General features: G+C 38.4%; 1 protein-coding gene across 5 annotated transcripts in view; it reads right to left on the bottom strand.

Annotated features, from left to right (window-relative positions):
* The window catches only part of DLGAP1 (DLG associated protein 1), an 843,533-nt gene that overhangs the window by 531,476 nt on the left and 287,819 nt on the right, over nt 1-24,238 (bottom strand). For 4 of the 5 annotated variants that reach the window (XM_070513311.1, XM_070513314.1, XM_070513313.1 and 1 more), the window contains exon 3: nt 13,700-13,806. The gene's annotated coding sequence lies outside the window, so the exon portion shown is untranslated. The remainder of the gene's footprint in view (nt 1-13,699; nt 13,807-24,238) is intronic. The other variant, XM_070513312.1, reaches the window with a different exon arrangement.

Genomic DNA, 24,238 nt, shown 5'->3' with positions numbered 1-24,238 from the left:
TCATATGCTCTATAAAATTGTATTAGGCCACATTGGGCAACTCTTCTACCTTTCCCTAATCATGAAGGGGACGGTGGGAAATGGTGGTGCGTCCTGGAATGAGAGTTCTCAGGCACACTGGTCTGTCATGCTCACAGGCCAATCTGCGTTCTCGTAGACACACAGTTCTCCATGACTACAAGGAACGATGCGGCCTGCCCTGAGACATCTGGTTTACAGGAAGGTGAGGAAGAATAAATGCGAAGTTGTGGACTGTTTTAAGTTGCCTCTGACCACTCCACCGGATGAGCATTCTACTTGATGCCAATTTTGGCAGTGGCTTACTTAGGAGTATTAGGACTATGGGACTCAGTATACAGCAATTCCATGAATGGGTACGATTCTTTAGGCAAATAATCTCCTGTTTCTGAAATGTGACTAGAAGGAATGATATAAGAATTTATAAAAAAATGTTTCAAAGTGTTTTGACCACCAGCTAAACAATTGTTTCCAACAATTAACAATACAACGTAATCAGTATCATCCTGAACTATTTATTACCTATCTGAATAGGACATTCTGATCACTGTCCAGAGCATAATAAACAGATGCCTCATCATATTTTCTTGGAAAAGCTTAATCACACAGTCATTCAACTGCCTTTCTACCATGCCCAAACCTTCTTGAGCACTGTGATTTAAACTATTAGAGTCCATATGATTTCATTACAAAAACATCAAATATCTTCCCTCCCTTTTGGTCTTTCAGGCTGTTCTTGAAGTTCCATGTAATCTAAAAAAACTTTCTCAGTTATATAGACAGATGACTATTCCCTATTTCCCAAATTTTCTGAATAAGTAAGTTCCAGAGGCATCACTGATACAAATACACCCACATCACCATGAGTTAAGAAGGACAGGAACATACATGCACAGACAATACCGAGAATAATGATTATCCAATGATAAGTGATCGATCAGTAAAAGAATGCATAAATGGCATCAGCAAAATTGGGTAAAGATCCCAATGACATTTGAATGTGCAATAATATCTCTTAACACTTTAACACTAAAAATTGCAGGACATTCATTTACGTGATATTTATTTATTGAGCACCTACTCTATTAGAAACTAGAAAAACAGTGGTGAACAAGACAGATTCAGTCCTTGACCTTGTGAAGTTTATATCATAGTAGGGAGGAGAGATACCATCTCTTCACACATATGCACACACAACAGGATCGTGGACAATGAGAGAACTGCATACTGTGATAAGTGTCGTGAATGTCACAAAAAAAGGAGCTGAGGCAGACATTAAAGGTTTGTCAGGTAAGGATACTCTAAGAAGATGATATTTCAACAAAGACCTAAAGGAGGACTTTGGAAGCAGAAAAAAGACCAGAGAGTGTCTGGGCACAGGGAGTAGCAAGAAGCTGGCCTTTTGCAAAACCTGTAAGGAAACTGTCCACCTTGGTTGATGAGGAGGTAGCCAGTGGGAGGGATTATGAGAAAGGGTGGTGAGAACGTAAGGACCACATGGAAAATGATTTACTGAAGAAGGGACAATTTCCATCTCATTCCATTAAAAAATCATAGCACAAATATATGTGATTATAAATTATGCCTTTAAATGATCATAAACAACATTACTATGTCTTTTTTCTGAAATATATTATGCAACAACATTTGTAACCCAGGGCAACTGCTGACATTCAAACTTTGCACAGAAAGAAAGACCATTATTGTGCCCAGTTTATCAGCTTCAGGAAAAAATGTGTGCGGGGAGTGGGGGAGAAAGAGAGAAAGAACAGTTATTTATTGGACATTATGAAAAAAAGTGAAACTACGTGGAGGCTCTTTGTGTTTATGTTGTTTAGTCTGTTACAATCATTTTATTTCACCAGATGAATGAAATGAGAAATAATGAGATTTAAAAATAAAACACATAAAGAGCTGCAATACTTTGGAGCAGAGGTTGGCAAGTTTTTTCTCAAAGGGCTAGGTGTAGGCATGGGAAAGACTCAGGAAAGAGTGACAAGAGACCTGCTGAACTGGATTGGCTAAATATTCTAGTATTTTACTAGCCACAGGCACAAAGTTATGTAACAGTGTAAAAAAAATCCATTAACTGTTTCTGTTGACTCTACACAAATGTTAGAGGAACTTTTGTCAAATGCCTTATTTTTTAAACGTGTGTGAACACTTCTGGCATTAAGTAGAAAGCTGGCACAAATGATCCCAAAGTTCCCATCCAACTCTAAAATTCTATGATTCTAAAAATTTAAATTATAATACAATTACTAATATCTGGCAGAATTTCAAAAGCAGTTGAAATGATGTTTTATGACTTCTTTTTCCTGGCTTAACATTTTTGCAAATTTTAGAATGCTAATTCCTGAAGCTTGGCAGCTCAAACAATAATTGACTATTTCCTAGTCACTTTGCAATTGCTTTCTTTTAATTGAGCATGAATTAGTACAGCATGTGAAATCTGAAAACTAAAAATGGATGCTTTAGACAAATCATTTTTTTACTGAAATGAGTTCACCACCGCTAAATAATAATTCTACTTTTATACATCAGTCAGTGAATACCCTTGACTGGATTACATACAATCATTAAGTACAAATTCATTGACCACCTCTTAGAGCCTAAAACCAAGACTGATGTGTACTAGGGTATAAGAATGCTTATTGCTTGACTGAAGGAACATAGACTCTGAGCCATGGTGCTCAGGTTCAAATTCCACCTCTGCCACTTACTAGCTGTGTGACCTTGGGGAAATTACTTAACTTTTTGTGCCTTCCTTGCTCATTGGTAAAATGGGGCTAAAAATAATACCTATTCCATAGGGCATTATGACAATAAAATGATATATTTCCTGTAAGATGAATGGCATCGTACCTATGTCACGTTTCAATAAAAGTTGATAATATTAATTTCAACTTTATTTTCATTCTACCAGGTAAAACAGATACCTAGCACATAAACACCATATAATTCTAGCGCAGAAATGGCCTTACAAGAGAGCGTGGTGTTGTACCAATTTCTTGCAAAACAACACTCGCTTAAAATCCTACTCTAAAGTATCTTGCGTTCAAAATGAAATGAAAATATCATAAAATGAAGATCTGTTAAGATAAATTAATCAAGTAATTTTATTTGCTCTTTGCAATAAGCTCTGCTAGCTATAATGAGGGATACAAAAGCATGGGAAAGACAATCTTCCTATCTAGGAGTTTTAAATCTTTTTGATAAAATATATAAACAGATAAGGGTCACTGATGTACTTATTACACATTTATCGAGCATTTACTAGGTACTTGCATTGGTAACGCAAAGGTAATTCAGATACAATCTAGAGAGACGAGTCACATAAACTTGGTGAGCCTTACTTTCCTCATCTTTGAAATGGGGGTAGAAACATCTCAACCAGATTTTGCAAGAATCAAATGTGAATCATTGCACAATGGTCTGCAACGTGACAGGCTCTCAACACACTATGTGCTTTGAGTAGAGGCTATAAGGGTATGGAGGAGAGACACACTCCTCCTCCAGGAAGGTGACATTGAAGGAGTGTCTAGAACGACATTTGTGACACAGAGAAATTCAGTAAGAACATCCCATGCAAAGCAGACTGCACTTGCTATAAGGCAAGGGCTCATGAAGGGGAGAGATTCACTTCCCAGGTTCTAACCCCTCTAACCCATTCACCATCTGAACGTGTTTCTCCCCATCTCCTGTTTAATAATGTTGAATAAGCTTTTGTCCATAGGGTGAGATCGATGGCATCTTTTACAACCTAATTGTAGTTCCCCCAGCTGTATCTCCTCCAGTCTGGTCACTATCATCCCTTTTATTCATGGCCACAGAAGGTACTATGCAACAATGGTTAAAGGCTCAGGTTTTGAGCCTTTAAAGACTTTTCTACTCAGTTGCTGTGATTTTGGGTGTTAGTCAAACTCTCTAAAGGTCAATTTTCTCATCTGCAAAGTAGGAATAATAATAGCACCTACTGCTTAAAATTAGTTGTAAGTATTAAATGAAATAGCACACCTAGTATAGTGTGTGATACACAAGAATTCGACAAATACTATTAAAAACATATCAGAATTGGTATTTTGGGGAGGTTAATCTAAGGATGGCTTGCAAAATGGAATTTTGGAATGAGGTTATCCTGAGGCACAGACGTTGGTAAGGGAGCTACTGGAGCAGCTGCGGTGTGAGGAGTGAGGGCCTGAACAACGTGATGCTGGAGAGGTTAGGAAGGGAGGATCCGAAAGCACTGGGGAAAAAACAACCATGACGTAGGGAGGGCTGGATAAGAAGGAATGGAGTGGGGACGAGTCAAACATGACCCCAAGATTTTGACACTGAGATAATGGCAGTCCTATTTAAAAAACAAAAATGGAGGAGTCAGATAGATGAGAGGGGATGACCGAATTTATAATTTCACAACTTATAATTCTAAAAACACAAACTAGATGCCATATTTGAAAAATTCAGATCTATGACATGACATATTAATCAAATTTGCTAGTCTGAATCCTGGAACTTTCTGTTTAGCCTTCATGACAAAACCCATCCCTGTTCTCTCAGCTCTCTCTGCATCCTTCTGACAAAGACTCTCCTTGACTAACTTTAGTCAGGCTCCTCTAAGCCCTCCAGGCCTCCACCTTAGGCTAGTGTCAGTCCTGGCCAGGCTTCCATTGCCCAGTTGTTGCAAGAATCTTGCTATGTCAGTTTAGAGAGAACCCCCACCCTCCATAACCCTTGATATCTGATTAGGTTCTTCACCCCCGCCCTGGGTATCTGATCACCGTGGTCTGCCTTCAGCAAGAATCCTATTGGGTCTGTTTAGCCAGAATGCTCTCTTAGTCCCAATGTTCCTCTTAGTAATTGTCCATCCACCGCCCCCGACCCTGCTCCTTGGCTATGAATTCCCACTTGTCCATGATGTATTTCGAATTGAACTCAGTTCTCTACCGAGGTTTCTTTTTTCCCTATTGCAAGAGTCCTGAATAAAATCTGTTTTTAACTACTTTACCGCCCAGCTCTGATTTTCTTTGAACTTCCCAGCTAATTCCTTCTTCCTCTCCTGCCCACTAAATGAGGGCCTTCCCTAGAGTTGAATCCATAATTCTCCTTTTTCTGTTAACTGTGTCCCTGGGGTGAGAGGTTGGGAATTCATCTTACTGTTAAAATCCTATTGGAACTCAGGCTTCCAGTTTACCTGCCCAACGTACCTTCCTCCATACTCTAGCTATGCAAAATTTTCTATACCTAGAAATGGGTTCTAGTGAAAAATAGTGATAATAAAATTATCAGGGAAGAAGCAGTAATTCAAAAGTCAAGGATGAGATAAATTATTCAAGCTTTTAATACCAATGCATACATTATTTACTAGTAGCTTCTTTTAAATAAAAATGGATCAAAATGCATGAAACCTTCCTTGTGTCCCTCATGAAATATTTTCTTAAGTGTAACATTTAGAGTTTCTTGATCCCCAAAAGAGATTAAAATATATGCCCACTTCAGCTCCATTGTAAGTTTCAGTTTGAAATATTTGAGTTTCTTAGTACTTAAGACCCAGGAAGTCTTTGATGAGGAAAGCTGCCTTGTCAGGAAATTGACTTTTTCCCAAGGGACATAATTAAAGAGGGCAATACTGCTGAGAGCATGGGTGTGCCAAAGGCAATACGCTGTATTTGCAACATATACAATAGCTTCTTGGAGAAACGTCTCAGCTGTTCTACAGTGATCTTCCACGAATGTATTTACATTCACCACTAACAGCAAAATGCAAAACACAAAACAAAACTATACATGGGAATTGAATAATGTGGCCAGAAATCAAAACACAGAAAACAAGCAAAGCATAATGTCTCCTCTCCACACTCTCTCTGACTGTAATCATCTAACTAGTTGGGCATTAAAATATTACATGGGTAATATGGAACTTCATTCAACAAATTCATTCAAATTTACCAAAGGTGGGGAGCAAAGACATTTCATACATGACTCCCAGCTTTCTAATTTAAGCAATTGAGTGTGTGGGTAGTGGTGACATAGATGGGGACAGAGAACAGCAGAGGAGGGCGGAGCAGATGGGAGGAGGCGTTTGTGAATTCAGTCTTGGAAATAATGAGTTTGAGGTGACTGTGAAACACCAGTGGTTATCTTCATATTTAATATGTAGGTCCTAAACATGATTGATAATTTAGGTCTGAGTTATTAAAGGGAATTAATTTAAGGTGATAACTCAAACTGCGTCATTTTTGCTTTGCTCTTGCTGTTTAAACATTTAGCAATTGTTTAAATCTGCTTTGAATTTATGGTTTGAATTGTTTTCTTCTACGTCTAGCTTCATAGGTCACATCACACTTCAATTGGTGAATCACAAGTTGACAACATCCTTGCTTCAAAATATAATTTAATAAATTAGGTTTAATCTCTAGGTCTCTTCTCTGATATATAAATTTAAATGATCTCTTGATGACCAGCTCTTTGCTTTCCACTTGTATGACAACCAACGTGGACAGAGAATGCAGTAGTCCAGTGGGTCTGATGGCAGATTGTCCGGGTTTGTGCCCCGCTCTGCCACATGCTAGCTCTGTGTTCTCTGGAAAGTTACTTAGCTTGTCCACGCCTCAGTTTCTTCATCTGTGAAATGGATAGGACACTTCAGACTTGATTTATGGCTTAGCACATAATTTAAAAATGTTATACATGCACTTCAGAAGAACTGGTATTCTCCCAGTGTTGAATGAAGAAGTGTATATATGACCACCAAATGAAGATTGTCAGTCTGTTGTTCATATCCTCTATATCGTCAATAAATGTACTGTGAGCTTCCTCTCTCATTGACAAAAATATCTTGAAATTGGTTACTATGATGGTGGATTTGTCGATTTCTCCCTGTAGTTGTACAAAATTTTCTCATAGGTTATAGTAAGGATTAAGTGAGCTAACCCAGGTAAAGTGCTTAAAACAATACCTGGTGAAGGGTGGCAGAATACGCCACCCCCAAATATGCCACTTTGGCATAAGGATTATTTTGAGCCAAAGGCACTTGAAAAACAATAGGTACAGGGCCAGCCCTGTGGCCAAGTAGTTAAGTTCGCGGGCTCAGCTTTGGCGGCCCAGGGTTTCCTGGGCATGGATCTAGCACTGCTCATCAGGCCATGCTGAGGCGGCATCCTACATGCTACAACTAGAAGGACCCACAACTAAAACAAACAACTATGCACTGGGGGGCTTTGGGGAGAAGAAGGAAAAGTTAAAAACTAAAATTTAAAACAAACAAAAAAACAGCAGGTATAAGAAGAGTGTTCTGCATTCTGACGGCCCCTTTGCTCCCCAAAAGCAGGAGCTAAAAGCAGGAGAAAGGTGTCCTCCACGTTCTGGGAGGAAAGAAACATTCTTATCATCAGAGATAGGGAGTGGAGGGGGAGAGAATTCTGTACAAAGAAATCTTGTTAAAATAATCCTTATCTTCCTTTAGCCTCCCCATATATTTTAGTTATGTGTCCACAATTGCCTCTTTTTGTTCACCCTAGTATAAAAGCATTTGGGTTTGCCATTTCTTTGAGACTTCACTTCTTTATGAAGGCTACCACATCATGTTAAACTTATATTAAATAAATTTGAGTGCTTCTCTCCTGTTAATCTGTCTCATGTCAATTTAATTCTCAGGCCCAGCCAAAAACCCTAAGAGGATAGATATAAAATTATGCCTCCCCCACACTGGCACATACCTAAGCATTTAATACATGTTTGTTTTTCATCATAAATAAATACCAACAAAGGCCTCAAATATTTGAAGTGCCAGAGAGACAGACATTGTGCATCATTACGGTTATTTTGTCAAATCTGTACAGTATGTGATTTATAATTCCCAGATTATACTGGAAGAGTAAAGAAATCCCACACTAACCCTGGCTGTTTAAAATGGTATCATCTTCTCCCTAAACTTAGCTTTTAAATAGACATGATATTTTAGGTGAAAATCTCTAGCAAATGATGAGAATACAGCAAGAATGAAATAAACTCGGCCAACACGCCTTTCCTCCTTTTCTATTTTTTCTTATAATTCTCATCAAGCTTCATCTTTGTACCACATAGTAAGTGTTGTCCTTGGGTATTCATTCTTACCCAAGTGTCAACAAATACGCAAAAATGTGAGTTGTAATAAACTCTACTGTACTCTGTTTTATAAAGAAATTATTTTATCATACAACAAGCAATATTTATGTTTCTTTCAGAGAATACTTAATAGGTCATTTCATTGAAAATGCCAGTTTCAGTAATAATTGGTCTATGTAGAAATAACTACACTACTGTGAAGGACTAGGTTGTCTAAGTAAACAGTATCGCCACCATCACCACCACCGCTGCCACCAGCATGCACTGTGTATGTGTGTGCATGTGCTGTGTGTGTACATACACATATGTCTCCTAGGGCTTGAAAGAGCCTCCTCAATATGATTTTCATCTTGACAGTGACATGTCTCTGAGACATGACAAATAAACACAACATTCCACAATTAGAGTTTAGTTAGCTTACAGATGTCTGAAATAATCAAGGTACTCAAACAGCATCGGTAGTTCTTAGCTCCTAGGTTATTTCTGACATAAAAAGTATAGAAGAGTAAAACAGTAAGCTGTATCTCAAAATATTAACTTACAGGGGATTTATAGAATATTGCAATAGAAAAGAACAACAGGATTAAATCCTCTGTTAAGATTGATGAACTACTCCACCAAAACTTTATTGGTCTACTCCCATAAAGTAGGCAGCTCTGAATTTCTGCTAGGAAAGTAGTGAGGTTAACCAATATCAAAGCGACGATTCAACCTCAAAAACACATAAAAAGAGCCAAAAAAATATTCAATATTTGCTTGAATCCTATAGTAAATGAATCATCCACTGATCAAAATTTGATTTCTTTTGCCTCTGGGTATAAAGTTGCATCAGGCAAATTGGCTATAAAAATATATATATATTTTGTGAGGAAGATTGGGCCTGAGCTAACATCTGTGCCAATCTTCCTCTACTTTATATGTGGGACGCCATCACAGCAAGGCTTGATGAGCAGTGTGTAGGTCTGCGCCTGGGATCTGAACCTGCGAACCCTGGGCTGCCCCAGCTGAGTGTGTGAACTGAACCACTATGCCACCAGGCCAGACCCTTAAAATAATTTTTTAGAGTATAAGAAAAAAAAAGGAATACCTTTGAACTTATCAGAATCCGATATAAATCAAGAGTGCATGAACATTTATTCAGACTAAACCTACGTCTTAAAGAATCTTTACTTTAATTCCTGCCCAAACTGTGGCTAGATAACAAGACAGAGGACAGAAGGCAATTTGAAAACTTTATGCTTTGACAGGGAAGGAGTCACTCTTGATGAAAAGGGCCTTGCTTGCTATGTGTAATTATTAGCAATGCAGAGAAGGAGATATCCTGTCCACCTGAAAAACTATGTTGAATTTTCCCATCAGTCTTGCCAGTTTCAGATGACTAAATTATGGATACATTTTCCAAATTGTGTTCATCTTTTAGAGTCACAAATAAAAATTTCTAAGCCTTGTAGCATTATATTGGAAAAGAAGAACATAATCTCCATTAATCGCTGAAACCATAGTCTGGGCTCTGGTCAGCTTAGCGGCCTGCATAGGGCTTTAGGGCTACACACATTTAACATATAAGTGCTAAATAGTTTTTAGATTATCCCTAGTTGTTAAAGCAATCTTGCACATAATAATAACACTACCCCCATTTTACAGATGAAGATACTAAGGTACACAGAGTGGTTCAGTAAATTCTCCAAGCTCATACTGTTAATAGTGAAAAAGCCAGGTTTTGAACTCAGACTTTTCTGTACTCAAAACTCTGCTCTTTCAACTTTACTGTCAAATATGTGCCATTAGTTGACTGATGGATTCACTCATCCTTTCATGCCTGATTTTAAGTAGCATTTCATATGATATGCATTTTGAGATTGCACGATAAGGCACTGGAACGCATCCCTGGAGACATTTATCCTAAATCCTGTCTTTTATAATGGAGGTAACCGAGGCCTAAGGACTCAGCCAAGAACATATATCAAGGTAATAACAAAGTTGGAACTAGGACTTTTCCTTTAAAAGGAACATGGCAAAAAATTTAATTTTAGACTTTTAAAGTGAATTATGAAACAAATTTTTAAAAATAAATTATTGATTCATGTTATCAATATTACTATTTATGCTAATACAAAATCATAATAGGCTTTTTCAAGGGTGCATTTTGAAGTTGATGCCACTACAGAACACATAACAGAAAGAAATAACTGGGAACTTGGTTTAAAAACATACAGAACAAATTTCACACGGAGCTCTAAAAGTAGGCATTGAGCCCAATTTCTGGAATAAATCAGAGAGTAGGCAGAAAACAGACAGCAGGAACAGTTATTTTAGCAAGAAAAGTAGGATAAATTTACCAAGCCAATCAGGAGATGATGCACGCAGATAAAAGATGCAGAGAGAAAATGTGCAACATTGATACACGGACACATTTGAATGCCAGAAAGCAAAAAACCAGAAAGCACAATTGTCCTAAATGTGAATAAACATTCAAATTATGCTGCAGCTGCAAACTTTAAACTCAAGGAAGGGACATTTGCAAAGGAATTTATTAAATAGATGTGATTTCCCGGTTTCACAGACCCAGTGGCTCTTTTATAAAGTAAAATGTACAATTTGTCTTGATATAAATGACATTTCCACTGGTGTACTCAGTCAAATAGCAAAGTCTTTTGTGAAAGACTGCTTATTAAGGAGCACAAGACTGTTGATACCCCGACTCTCAGGGTCTGAATACATCGTTAGTCCACCTAATAAAATGTAACATACGAGTATGGTCTTATACAACAAGGAGGTTTTCATGTGAAGGAAATTAGTCTTTCCCTAACAGTATGCCAGAGCAGTTTCTCTGTAAGGCATTAAGTTTCTTGCTGAAACCAACCCTTGGTTGCCAAATCTGTCCATCTGTCCATCTGTCAGTCTGTCCTTCCATCCAACCATCCATCCAACAAATACTTACGGGCCTACAAAGTCTATAACACAGAAAGGGATATAAAATGTATCAAAAAGCTTACTGTTGGAGATTTTACGATATTAAGATGATATCTGACCAGAAGACTCAGACCCTGTTCTTAAACTGTGCACCTTTTCACAATGGTGATCTTGGCAAGTGAGCCCTTAATCAGGCTTTGACTCAAACTGCAGTGCAGAAATTAGAATGCCAGCCTGGACCATTTGTTTTACATAGTGGTTCTCAAAGCAACATCTCTGGACCAACAGCATCAGCATCATGTGGGAATTTGTTAGAAGTATAAATTCTTGGGCCTTGTCCCAGGCCAATCTATCTTGGAGGACCAAAATGCATCAAAATCCCTTGGAGGACTGGATACAAATCACAGAATTTTCATTACTAGACAATGGTCTGGACCACTGGTGAGGGAAGTCAAGGAGTAAGTCTGAAAACCTAGACTAGCAGGTTTTAAATGTTTGGTTAAGAAGTTTGGACAATGATGAACTGGTAAATCAGAGAACATTTTCTGAGCGAAGAGCAGATAGGATCAGAATTTTTATTTAGGAAGACTGTGGAGCCAAATGAGACCATAGAAAGGCGATTGCATTCTTTAGGTGAGAAGACAGTCATTTAATCTTTCCTTGATGATTTAGGAATTTGTCATGCCTCAAATTAACTGGGACCATTCACCCAGTTCACATCTGTGTTCAGGATGTGGTCTAAGAGACACTCTCCACTCTCATGGGATTCTCTGCATCCCATAGTTTGATTCTGCCTCACCATCTGCCACCACTGCTCTGGTTTCCCTGCCCTACCTCTCTCTGCTGTCCTTTCTCCTTTTCCCCTGAATTTTCTTTTCCCTCCCTAGGACCTTGCATGTGAATGTACATCCTTTAATGTTTAAATGATTCTTTGTTTGTTTTAATAGCAGCTCCTTATAGAGCTTACGAATTACATTCCTCCTGTGAACATATGATCTTCTAGGTCACAATAAAATCAAAGACTTTACCTGACTTTATTTTAATCTGTTTAATGTTCTCATGTCAGAAAAAAACCCTGGTTTCCTTCAGTGTGTTAAATTTATTTTGTCTACTGACCATCCATGTAATATTATGCTCAGACATGCATAATTTGTCATGTTTTTCACACAAATAATGACACTGCTAACCAGACTGTTTCCAGTTAGGAAATACAATAATTATATTTTTGTGTATCCACAGACACCGTCTTGTATATAAAACAATATACAGTGAATAATAAGTATAGGTATAGTAAAATATTATTATATTATCTCTATTCCAACGTTTTGGCCATACTTAAAACCTTATTATATAATGCCTCAAATGCACACATGGACTAACACGCACTTCTCACTCTGAACACGGACAATTTATTGATGAAGTTAGTTTTGAAACAGAGTTCATTCTGGTTCTATGACATTTGTATGTAACTCTTTAATGTCTTTAAAATAGACATTAGAAGAATTTTTCTCCTGGGGATATTTATTTGGGAGGAAAATGTGATTTATTTTATGATTTAAAATACAATAAAAGGAACTATAACAGACACCTCTGGTTCCCTGCATCCCCTTGGCCCATCTCTGATTTCAGCCACAGCTACAGAGACAGACCATTCTGTGCCAACTCGGTTCTCCTCGCCACCTTTACAGTGTCTACCTCAAGTGACAACTGAGTGTCTTTCTGCCCCATGTGCTGTAATGCAGCTCAGAATTGTGGGGGAGTTAATTCCCTTGGGAGCAATCCACAACCGAGGGGAAAAAGCCAGTGGATAAATCTCTTGCCACACATCCTTTATGTAGAAATTCTGGAAGGTGGCCCGTACCCTTTCTGAGGTCCCAGAGGAATCCAGTTTCCCTGGTCCACAGTGGTGGACTCCTTCACCCACCCTTATTTAATCTTTGCTTCTTCCTTGATTCGTTCTCCCTGCTCTTTAACTCTGGATCCATGGGATCAGCTCCCCAGTCAACTACCATGTTCAGGTCATTGTCTCAGACAAGCAACCCAAACCAAGATGATAGTTTACTGAAATAGTCAGCAATATCAATCCCCTTCTGATCCGACACTATGTATGTAGGATTTCTGATTTGTATGTCATTAAGACCCTTTTTTTCATTTCCCCAAACTACATAATGAAATGAAAGGAGTGGCAATCACAGCTTCACCTCAAGTGTTTCGAAAGCCTTTCTGAGCACATGCAGATGATACTGAGCATGCCTGTGCTAATAAATTAACATTTGTACAACATTCTAAGAAAAACATAGAAGCTGATATTATGTCATCCACCTTCATAACTCCACGTTTAACCTAAAGTACAATATTTTGGTCCATAGTCATGGAAATGGAAGTGGTATTTGCCTGATGTGCCACTCTAGATTAACAACAAGAATGAAGATCAAACGTACAAAACACATCTCGTCCAGATTCTGTATGGGCAACTAGGGAGTTAAAAATCACTGATTGTAAGCTCAGCAGCCTATTCATATGTCGGGACTTACAAGCCAGAAATATTTATACTCAAATATACCATGCTATCAAAAAAAAAAAAAAGAGAAACTGTTTCACATAGGATGGCAGAAGAGGAAGCTGTAGGGATGTGCTATAATGGGAAAGGAGACAATTTTACCTTTGATTATCAATTTTCCATTTTTCTTTCTTCTAAGGCAGGAAAAGATTCAAACTTTGCAGTTTATTTAACCCGATGTCACTCTTGGTATGTGATGCTCAACTGTTCTGAAACATAACAAAATGCAATAATTAGATGCAATAACTAGCCTGAAACAAAAAAGATACTTTAAGGAGATCTCATAAGAACTACTCTGGCAGCCATTAAATTCAGTGATGTGAGAAGAGCCTCACAGGAAATTTACATGGCAGTGTTCTTGCACAATGCTACACTTCATATTTTTATGCTTTTCAGAAAATAAAACCAACCATATAAAAAAGTCCTCATAATAAACAGGCTTGATATTCTACAACCTACTTTTCTACTATTAACATTTATATCCTCTTCAAAAAGCAAGACACTGTCAGCATCAATCATTTGATTTTGTAAGATATGTTATACACAAAGATTGTATTCACTTCCTGTGCATTATTTGTTTTATTAACATTGCAAGTAAGCAGCTGTGACTAAAAGAAGGGGTAAGAAATATCATTCTTTCCAGGTAGCTCTTCTGACATCCCAGGAGGACCCCAACCATAGCACAATCTTCCCAAGTGTACTACCAGGGGCTTGCGATGCCTAAGCCAAACCATTACCCCTAGTTATTAGTGATGCTTTCTCTAGAAAGGGATAAAATAGAACTTCTAATTGGGCCCAGACTAAGAGGAGAGGTACCTATTCTCTTTATATTACATGCTTTATGCTGAGCTTTGATTTTCTTTTCTGAAAGGTAACAAAGAAAAGGACTTGTGTCACACACAAAAATGTTCTGGTGTTGAAAAGTGTAGGTATCAACAGGGCTCTGCTTCTATTTTCTTTTAAATGGCATTATTTTGTGGACTTGTGTAGCATATTAAAATAGCGTCAGGTGGGAATGAGAAAAACAGTAAATCTAGGTATTAAACAGAGATGTAATGATATTCAGAATTGCGAATACTGGTGTGAATAATTTTTTGTACCTCCTAATTATTTATATGAATTACAACATCTGAATGAATGGAGAAATCATTTTACAGAAGAGGAATTAGAGGGGCCAGCCCCGTGGCTGAGTGATTGGGTTCTCGCGTTTTGCTTCAGCGGCCTGGGGTTTTGCCGGTTTGGATCCTGGGAGTGGACATGGCACCACTCATCAGGCCATGCTGAGGCGGCGTCCCACACAGCACAACCAGAAGGACCCATAAGTAAAAGATATATACAACTATGTACTGGGGGGCTTTGAGGAGAAGACAGAAAAATAAAATCTTAAGAAAAAAACAAAAAGAGAGACGGGAAATATTTAAAAAAAAAATAGAAGAGGAATTAGAGGCCAGGAGAGGTGATGAGGCTTGCCCAATTTTATTCAGCTAATAGACACAGAGGCAGAACAACATCCCAGAATCTCTGCCTTGAGAAACCCCTAACAATGTATTTGTTTCCAAAAAGAACACTGACATTCAAAAAGTTCAGCGCTCATACAATTCTCTGCAGAACTTGTTCGAGCAATATTTTGAGACCAGCAAAGCTGACAGGTTAAGTATTAGAATGCTGTGGGTGGTAAAACGCAAGCACAACAACAATACCATGTATTTTCATCGCACTTAAAACATGCTGGGAACATTATATTGTCACATACATGTCATTTATCCATGTTATAAAGGACAAAAATGAGATTCCATTACCAAAAGCTATCAGGTACAATTACAATTACAAGCCCTGGTTTATATACAATTATTCTATTAAATATTCTTAATATTCCACAAAACCAGCTAAACTCTGAAAGGAATTTTTCTCCTACATATATGAGGAATAGGTTACTCAAGGAGATAATGAAAAATTGATTATTTTTAAAACCTACAGAACTGGCCATTTAGTCCTTCATAAATATTTATTGAGAATCTATTTTGTATTAGACATTGTTCTTAATTGTCTATAGAAACAAATGGAAAGATTATGCAATTTCTGAAAAAGACACCCAAATATACAATAAGAAATCAATTTTATTACAATTGCAGTGTTTCCTAAATTAGGTAATAGTTATGTAAAGAAATATTTTAAACACTGGTAATGTCTTAAATGTCATCTAGTCTAGTGGTTCCCAAATATGGTTGATCACCACAATCGTCTAGAAAGCTGCTGAAAAATACAAATTATAGAATTTCATGCAAAATCTATTAAATCAGAATATTCATGGATATTCTGATCTATAAAATAATAATAGGCAGGGTAATCTGCATTGTGAAAATGTGCCCAAGTTCATTCTCCTGATCAAGCAGGCTGGGAAACCTACCGATTCTTGGCTAATCTCCTTAATATACAGAAGAGGAAACTGAGACGAGGGAATTGATTTGCCCAAGGCATTTCCCCCATGGTGATAGAACCGAGATTAGAATGCAGAATTCCTGATTTTTTTCCTTTTCCTTACCCCGAGTTCCTCTTTCATTTTTCCTTCCTGCTCTTTCCTATCACCAAGTAACAAATATTCAGTACCTACACCTGAGAAAGAACAAGAACAAAAGAAAGCTAAAAAAAATGGAAAAAACCCCACAGGAATTTGAACTTAAGCTGTTTGATTCAATACTTGCTTTCCACTATTCCACTGGGTTCTTCTAGAGTCAGCTGCTTCTGGGGTGTCTGCTCAAGCCCCTTTCTCTAGGACCTTCCCAGAACTCCGCATTCCCCAATCTTCAAATGTGTCCTCTATCAGCTGTTTGCCATGGAGTCTTCATCCCTGGCCAACCTTGATCGGACTGGGAGAGGTACTTCACCCAAGCAGGACTTGTAATTTGGGACCAGGAGACTGCAGTCTCATTTAGTTGAAAGAGTTATGGATGGAGTTTGGTCTCCCTGTCCCTTACAGGCAGAGGGAGTGAATATTTGTAACTGTGTTTCGAGAAAGGAGATTGAAAGAGACCCATAGAAGGTAGAGTAAGAACTCTCTAAACTCATCTGCTTCCTGCTCTCACTTTTTAATTTTTTCCTGTGGCTTCCCTGAGCTCCTATATCCTTACGACAAATTCTACTTAAAAAAAATTTTTTTTCTGCTTTTTCTCCCCAAATCCCCCCAGTACATAGTTGTATATTTTAGTGGTGGGTCCTTCCAGTTGTGGCATGCAGGATGCTGCCTCAACATGGCCTGATGAGCAGTGCCATGTCCGCACCCAGGATCCAACTGGTGAAACCCCGGGCCGCCGAAGCAGAGTGCACGAACTTAACCACTCGGCCACGGGGCCAGCCCGCCCCCCAAATTTTTTTAAATTATTTATTTTTAAGTTAATTTTTTTGCTTACAGTAGCTCAAGTTGGTTTGTTACTATGATTCTGCAGCAAGAGTCTGAACCAGTACACCTCATATCATTCATTTTATGTGAGGTACTCTATAAGCCAGTCACTTTAGTTACAGTATTTTAAGAGGTTCATTAAAAAAAAAATACTGGTTGAGAGTGTGGAGAAAGGGGAATAGAAACTATAAATGCATCACATTTTATGGAATACCTATATTTTTATAGAGTACATGTTTTGCAGTGTGACAAAGTGCAAATGGTCCAGATCAGGGAGACTCTTTTAATCTCAGCTGTGCCTCTGACAAGATTTCTGACTTCTGAAAGGTAACTAGCTCCTTCGAGTTTTAATTTTCTCATTTGTAAAATGGAGGCAATAAAACCTGCCTTAGTCAAGTTAGTATGAGGAACGAATGAAAGCATTCATTCATTCATTCCACCATTCCACAAAGATTTATTGAGCATCTATCATATGCCAAATATTATGCTGGGTGCTTGGAATAATCAGTGAACATGTCATTTTAATGAAGATGAGTAAACAGAAAATAAACAATAAACATGATGAAGGAATAAAGTACAGAGTATTTTAGAAAGTGAAACAAGCTATAGATGTGGGAAAAATAGACCAAGTTAAGGAGGATCAGAAGAGTACGGGTTGGAGGATGTGGGGATGTGAGGGACCTCACTAAGAAAGTGAGATGTGACCAAAAACTTGAAAGATGTGAGAGAGTCAGTCACATGAAGGGAAGAATGTTCCAGGCATGGGGAATTACCATGGTTAATAAGGTCCTAAGGGGGCATATGCCTGGTTGTTCTTGAAATCGCAAGGTAGTCAGTGGGGATGGAGTGACGTGAGGAAGGAGGAGATGAGTAGAAGTGAAAATGATGGGGCGGTGAGGGGAGATGGAGGGAGGAAGGATGGATCAAAGTGGCTCAAGGCTTTTTGGGTTTTACTCCGAGAGTGAGATGGGGGCCATCACAGGCGTTTGAGCTCAGAATTGACATGGCTTATGTTTCAACAGGCTCACCCTGACTGCTGGTTGGGAATAGACCATAGGAGAGGTCAGGATGGAGGCAAGTGGAAGGCTTGCCTTCCTGGAGAGAGGCGATATTGGCTCAGACTCAGATGGTGCTGATGAGGGGAGGTAAGATCCAGGCTGGGCTTATTTTGAAGTGAGAGTCAACAGGATCTCCTGATGGATTGGGTGGAGAGGGTTAATAAGAGGGAGACAAGAATGACCCCAAGTTTCTAGTCTAAGCAGCTGGAAGAGTTCACTTGCCATCAGTTGACATGAGAAAGGCTGTGGTTAGAGCAGCCACAGGGGAAAGATGATGAGCTCAGTTTGGCCATATTGATTTTGAGACGTCAGTGCCAAGTGGGCTTGTCACGTAAGTGGTTGGAGATATAATACTGGAATGTGGGAGAGAAGTCTGGGCTAGACTTTGCATTAAAAGTTTCCAGAAGACTTTCTGGTCTAGCATTGGTAACTGGTGGTATTCTTAATTTTACCTACACAGATGATGATGTAAGAGTTAATCAAAATAAAACATGTAAAGCACATACTGGCACATAAGAGGAACCCAACAATTTTAATTCCCTTCGGTTTCCTGCCTGTATTTTTAAACATATATTTCTCTTTCTCTACTGACACTATCGTAAGATTAAGTCTATTTGTCTGTGAAAAAAATCAATTTTTTCACAAGACATAATAATAAATGTAAGACTTTACATTTTGGGAGCCCTTTTTAAAATTTAGCCAAAATAATCTCCTGATAAAATATTAATAGTCGTACTCAATAAATCACCAAAAAGAACTTTCAGGTAACAAGGTAAATTCTGGTTTGGGCACAAGCTGTAAGATCTAAAGAAGAAATGAAAACAGAACTGAAATAAATCCATGGATCTAAAAAGTCATTCAACTTCTCTTAAATCTCCCTTGATTTTTAGCAACGATCAATAGTCCTTCTGGATAAAAGAGATGCAGAAACGTGGGAAAGATGATCATTCAAACTATAGATAAATCAATGCAGTGTATAGCTGAGGAAGCATATTTGCTTGAAGGCACAGCTGGGAGCTCCGGAAATTCTGGAAAGAATTCTCTAAAGTCTACAATTATATCTTTAAAATTGGTTTCTTGATTTATAAATGCCTTTTCCACTGGACAAATTTTAAACTAGAAACTATCTAAGTTTGAACTCTGTTTTATAGATGAGGTTAATGAGGACTAGAGTGATGAAACGGCTTGTCTGAGGTCACAGCTGGCCAAGAGTAAATCCAGGACTAGACCCGATGCCTCCTAACTCTCAGTATAGCTGTCTTTCCACTCAAATAGTTTCTCTTAAGTTTTTTCACCCAATTACCTCTTTAACCTAATAAGCAGCATCATTTCTTTGAACCTCATGTTTTACCCTAAAATCTTACTCAAATTTTATTATCTATAAAACATTGTGTTCGAAGGCAACATTACATTATCTGCCTCCTGATCCCCTCACCCCTGCAGGTCTTGGGGTAAGAATCAGTTTCAGAATGATATCTGCATTTATTCTGTGACTTCCCAAACATCTGAGACAGCATCAGATGGCAGAAAAAAAAGGAGGACTAGCCAGTTTCCACTTCCTTTGCCAACCACTTTGCTAACTGATTCCTCATTTGTATAAGAAATTTCAAGACAGGGATGGTTGCATGGGTGTGCAACCTGGGCAGCTGCACAGGGCTTCATGCTCAGCACAACCCTGTGCTTTGTTTAACGCTTTTACTTTTGAACCAGTGTTTTACAGGTGAAGTCCAATGGGATACACCAGCATGTGGGTGAGCAGTGGGTATCTGCACAATATGATGTCCCCAGCCATTCCGTACTGCCTCCTCCACATACAGTGTGTGCAGTGGTGAATTCTGGTGGACCCACGATTCCTGGGAGTTTAGAGGGATTCAGCGGGAGAGCAAGGTTAAGTATGCTATGTCTGTGACTGAGTAAGTGGGGAAGCCGACAGTTCCAAGAGGTCATGCTTTCCATTGGAACTAGAAGTTGCTTCAAACTTAATGAGAAGGCAATAGTGTTGTAAGAAACACAGATGACCAAGAAACCCTATCATATCTTTTATTTTTTGCATTTCCCCACCTGTATTAGCCCGTATTAGCCCACTACTTATGCCAAAAATGATGACATAGAAAGAAAAAGGGCAGTCCATGGATCTTTTTCTTGCAGTCCTTCTTACTCACCAGGAAGCCAAAGAGAAAGGGTGTTGGTCAAATGTGCATGTGTCAAGAAGTGAAATAAAAGCCGTAGAGTAACTTTTGTGTAGTTTGCACTGTTCTGGCAAGCGCATAAGTATGATCCATTAAATACAAATTGTGTAATTTTGGTGATTCTGCATGCTTATATTTGCATTGCACAATATAAAGATGAATGGTAAAATTCATGTTAATAATATAAACTTCTGTTTTTCTTTACTTGGAACATTAAATAGCAAATAAAAACACTGAGACAAGTTGAGAGGCAGACGGTGGAAGAAAGGAAACCGTTACGTATTTTAATACATTTAACAAGTCTTTTGTCCTGCTTTTTGAACCAGGGGCCTGCATTTTCCTTTTGCCCTGGGCCCTGCTAATTATGTAGTCGTTAACATTCACCCCGTTGTAATGAACTGTCACAGACTCTAGCAAGCACTTCGAGCATTAGGAACTTAGAGTTTAAGTACTGTTTATAGAATTTTGGAAATGGACCACCTACTTCTGAAAATCTAGTATAACTGCAAACTAAATTAATCTAATCTCGAACCTCCTCATGTCTTTTCCTTCTTTCCCAAATGACTACTTGGACACCTGACCAAAGTTCCTAATTGGAGCCAACCCACCTGAGACATCCCTCAGTTGTTGATTTACTTTCTAATTTAATTTCATTTTAATCTTCCATTTGAAGCTCCACTGCCTTCAAGGTCAAACCCTCAGTTGGAGAAGAGAGAAAAGTCAGTGATAAAAGTGATTTACTTTAAGATGTGAAAAATGGAGATACCTGACACTTTTGAGGAATATTTACATTTTAAAGAAGCACTTACTGGTTAAGTCTAAATGACCGTAATGTCTAAGAAACAGTGCTTCTAAGGAAGGAAAAATCCTACCACTCTCTGTTGAGAAGGCCCTTTACTCCAAACCACTTGAAAGAATGGGTTGTAGCCTATTTCTGAACAACTGTACATAATTTTTGAAAAATGAAGTAATGTGTGCTCAGACATAAATCAACATTTTTCTAAGCAACTGAAAAGGGCTTCACAATCATGAAATATCTAGGCTTATTTCATGTCTTTTTAAAGCTCACCAAAAAGAAACGCACTTTAAAGTGTGGAGCGCTACTTGGAAACTTAGCCTCCATTTTATTGTCTTTCTTTATTTGACCTGTGTTCTTTCCTTCCAGTCCTTAGAGCTCAGTCTGTCTGTGGCAGCTCTGCAGCTTCAGGAGTGTTGTCTATTGGTTTGACATGCTTTCAACTCCACCTGTGTATGATTTAAGTGAAGTTGTTTTAATCTACTTGTTTATGGGCAAAGACAAAAAAAAGTTGTTGTTTCAATGTAAGAATGAAGTAAGTTGCATCAGGATGTCATCGTCTCATCTGTTGTTGATAAGAACTCAGTAGCCCAGCTGTTGAGGTGCCCCGCTGGGGGCTTGTCAATAAGAACACATGGAGAAGCAGCTGTGGCAAGGGGACATTTAGACTGTAAATACCCAGAGTGTGTGAGAATATCTGAGAATTTTGGTCTGGGCAAGGCACTCTTTGCTGACGGAAATAAACTGTCCGAAGACCTTGGGGCATTGGCGCCTACCTTGGTATGGGCAACTCCCTTATTGGTAGTGATGACAAACTGCGCGGTGGCCCCATGAAGGAGATCAGCCTCCTCACCAGCCCCGGTGCCATCGTCCCCTAGCAACATGCCCTAGCAACGAGGGACTTTTACTTTGCGTTGGCTGCTGGAAGTCAGCTCTTAGTTGGTCAAGCCATCTTTCTGAGTACCTCTTCATATAAAAAAGTACACTTTGAACTAAATTTGGACTTTATTCCTTTCGTCTCCCCTTGCCTGGAACAACAGTGTGATTAATGCATCATTGGTTTGGAGTATGTTGTTATTTCTTTATTGGCTTATTAAGAGAATTCTCTTGTATGCTACTGTCTTGTGAAACTGTTATAAATCCCACACTGAAACTGTGTTAAATAAATATTGGCAAAGATAGTCTCAGAGCACAATTTTGCCCCCCAAAACAAAACAAGGAGTCCAGCTAACGGACTGTCTGTGCTGAAATTGTAAGGTACTGCCCCCTGGGCTCCCTGGAGAACAGAAGGTGTGCAGTGACTCAGTGTGCTATCACAGCTGTTGCCCTGTTACAAAAAGATTAATAATCGATTCACAACTTCTACAGCACTACTTAGCAATACCTTTTAATCCATGTGACAGAAGACTAAAAGACCTTCTCCTTAGGGCAGATTTCTGGTTTAAAAAGAAGGTTCATCACCCACAAATAAACTGGAGACTCTGATATTTATTGCCAGTGACTTAACTTGGAATTCTCAATTGTCTTGCGTTTGCACGGCCTGTCTTTCCTAAAATCTCAAGGTTTAATATGTTTACAAGTAGTTTTCTAAAAAACAGAAAAAACACAAAACTCCACTGGACTATCATAATCTATTTGGCCCTGCTGAATTCCCACTGCTTTCTCCTCGTTCACTGGGCTGACAATCTTTCATATCTCTTTCAATTTTTCTCCCTCTGGATGAACTTAATGGAATATAACAAAAAGAGCTACATTTGTTGAGTGCTTACTACATGCCAGGCATTGTTCTAAGCACGTTAAATGGATTGCTTCACCTAAAATTCACAATAACCCCGTGAGGTAGGTGCTATTATTATCACCATTTTACAGATGGGGACACTGAGATGCAGAGATATTAAGAAACTGACCGACTTATCACAGCTGCTCAGTAGAGGTGCCACGAGACAGACCTAGGCAGACGGTCTGCTCTCAGCCATGCGCTCAGCCGCTCTTTCACCTCAGTGTTTGCCTCAAGCCAAACATACAGATTTATTTCTCATGAACTCATTTTCATCCATCTATCTAATTCCTTTATATCAGCTTGGCTGTAAGGCTTTCAAAGCTTACCGTGTCCCAGGAACTTTAAATAAATTATTTCATTGAGATATTATCATTATTCCATTTAACAGATGCCAAAATTGAAGCATAATGATCAAATTCCTTGGCAAGAGTCTCAATTAGAAATTTTTGGAGCTAGGATTTAAATCTAGTTCTTTTTATCATTATGTTACATTTCACTCTTCTGTGTCAGATTCAGTTTTCCTTATTCTTAAAAATCAATTTCCCATGCCAAAGTATAGAAAAGCTTTATTATTACTATTTTTTTTTATCAAGTTGATGATTAGTTCAATTGTTAGAGCCAAATTTTTAGTAGCTGGAGACCAAAGTCTTAGTTCCAACGCGGATATGCCAGTTGGCAACACTGGTTCTATGGTCACAAACTGTCACTTTGTTTGCAGCCAGCCACTTCCCAAGTGCAAGTTGCTGATCTTCAATCCGTGGATTACGCAGTTTCAAAGGTGGACTCAATTTATCATTCATCAAATCTAATTTCTTCATTTCATAGATAAGAAAGACACAGAGAGATCAGGTGGCATATCTGAGATCACACAGCAAATTAGTAGCAGAGCTGAAACAATAATTCAGATTTCCTGACACTAAGTCTGAGGTCTCCATCCAATACAACAAAGGCAGCCTATACTGGCTATTTTTCACAGGGTCTTAAAAAGCATATTTACACATTCAACAAATATTGAGTGGTTACCATGTACAGACACTATTCTAGGTGTTGGGAACAGGGTGGTAAACAAAAAAGAAAAATTTCTGCCCTCATGTAGCTTTACAACCTGGCACTTCAATGGTAAATTGTACTGAATTTTTAAATTATAAAATGTTATGTGAATTTAAGTTACTTTGAATTTAATCACTGGTAAAAAAAAAAAAGTGATTGTTTAAGAGACACTGGCTTGAAATATGGATGATCCAAAGCTATAATGCCTCATAGACAGAAAAGCTTATTATTCTATCTACTATTTTGTACATATAATCAAAGCCCAGTCATTGCACATAAATAGGGGTAGTGTGGGTTCTGTGGTAACAAGGGAGAGATGCAGAAGATAGGGTCGCTGCTCTCAAGGAGCTTCAGGATGAAGTATGAATCAC

The sequence above is a fragment of the Equus asinus genome, chromosome 7 (genome assembly GCF_041296235.1).
Source record: "Equus asinus isolate D_3611 breed Donkey chromosome 7, EquAss-T2T_v2, whole genome shotgun sequence".
Lineage (NCBI taxonomy): Eukaryota > Metazoa > Chordata > Mammalia > Perissodactyla > Equidae > Equus > Equus asinus.
This window is presented reverse-complemented; position numbering and strand designations above follow the sequence as displayed.